The following is a 1,685-nucleotide window of genomic DNA, read 5'->3' as shown; positions in this document are numbered from 1 at the left end:
GTCCTCAGAGAGCTTCCGAGGACCCATGTGGGTGGGAGCGGTTACTTTCCAGGAAGAAGAAAGCAGAATTGGCAAGCTCACAGCACTAAAACACACCAATGTCCAATGCCCCTCCATCCTCTATTGCTCTTGTAGAAAAACAAGAGGAAGTAACTTACTCATCAATTGCAAGAATTGGCAATTGGCAGGAAGATTTTGGGCTCCAACCAAAGAAAGATGTCAGGGGCTTGTCCAGCTTTAAGACAGAACCAGTGTGGAAGCGGCTCAGTGTTGCCTGCAAGTAGAGCACAGGCTTGGATCATTATTTCCAAAACTCCATTTCTCAGAATGCTTGTCCCAGGATCTTTGAATAAATAAAATAAATATCTTTGAATAAATAAAATAATTTGAGGAGGCGCTATAATACCATGGTCTAGTGATGGAGCCCTGTAACACACTTGAGTTTATTGAAAGTTCTGAGAAGGAACACATTAAAGAAACCTGTTAAACCAAAAACATTTCCCAAATGGATGAGACCATAGTTTATCTCTCATCCATTAAAAGATATCCCCCCTAAAACACCAATTAATACCATATAGAACATGACCCCTCCTCTGAATACACTTTGGGGAGAGCTGGCCTGAGAGCAGAATCCCTTCAGCAATTTTTTGGTGAAGATTAAAGGCAGCACCTACAAGTGCTACACAGTTAATACTCCATACCTACAGGTTTCCCGTCCCTAGATTCAACCAACTGCAGATGGAAAATATTTTTTAAAAATTGCCAAGTTCTGAAAAGCAAAACCTGAATTTGCTGTGTGCAGGCAACTATTTACATAGTTTTACACTGTTTTATGAATTATAAGATGATTTAAAGTATATAGGAGGATGTGTGTAGGTTATACTCAGAAGTGTTAGTTGCTCAGTCATGTCTGACTCTTTGCGACTCCATGGACTGTAGCTCCTCTGTCCAGGGGATTTCCCAGGCAAGAATACTGGAATGGATTGCCATTCCCTTCTCCAGGGGATCTTCCTGACCCAGGCATTGAACCCATGTTTCCTGCATTTCAGACAGATTGTTTTTGGTTTGAACCACCAGGGAATATGCAAATACTCTGCATTTTATATAAGGGACTTGGGCATCCAAGGATTTTTGGGTCTGAGGGGGTCCTGGAAACTATCCCTGCCCCCCTACAGATGAAGGGCTGTAGTCCCTCCCTCCCTCCTTTATTCCCCCCTTTTCCTCTCTCCTTCTTTACCTACCTTCCCTTTCTTAACCCAGGGGTTCCCTTTCATTTCCCTCTTTTTCTTGCCCACCTTCCCTGACAATGCACAGCCATTCCTGAGAGTGAACATCCCACCACAGCTGTAGCTCAGCTGGTTTCCTCTCATCCCCAGGGCCATCCAGAGATCCCTATCAGCAGTTTGCCCAGGGCAGGCACGGCTCCAACAATGGCCCTATTAACTGCCAGCTGCATTTCACCAGCCTGCTGCAGGTTAATTGGTTCACATGACAGAGATGGAAAGTAAACTGCACCCCCATTGAACTGATCCTTTCTGGGTAACAATCCGTTGTACTCCCCATCTGTTTCACAAAGCTTCCGAGAAACAAGTGAAGGCACCGGGCTTAAAGAAGAGGAATGGTTTCTCATTAGCTTGACTGCTCTGGAAGATGGCCTGGGCTCCCTGTCCCCTCCCTCACCCCCA

At 45.0% G+C, this 1,685-nt stretch overlaps 1 long non-coding RNA gene across 1 annotated transcript in view; it reads right to left on the bottom strand.

Annotated features, from left to right (window-relative positions):
• Positions 1 to 173: 173 nt before the first annotated feature.
• LOC104998490 overlaps positions 174 to 1,685 on the bottom strand; it is a 124,456-nt gene continuing 122,944 nt past the window's right edge. Inside the window, exon 3 of the long non-coding RNA XR_826470.1 lies at positions 174 to 274. This is a non-coding gene — a long non-coding RNA (uncharacterized LOC104998490). The remainder of the gene's footprint in view (positions 275 to 1,685) is intronic.

Source organism: Bison bison, unplaced genomic scaffold (genome assembly GCF_000754665.1).
Source record: "Bison bison bison isolate TAMUID 2011002044 unplaced genomic scaffold, Bison_UMD1.0 scf7180017864330, whole genome shotgun sequence".
NCBI lineage: Eukaryota > Metazoa > Chordata > Mammalia > Artiodactyla > Bovidae > Bison > Bison bison.
Note: the sequence above shows the minus strand (reverse complement) of the source record. Positions and strands in the feature narration are given on the sequence as shown.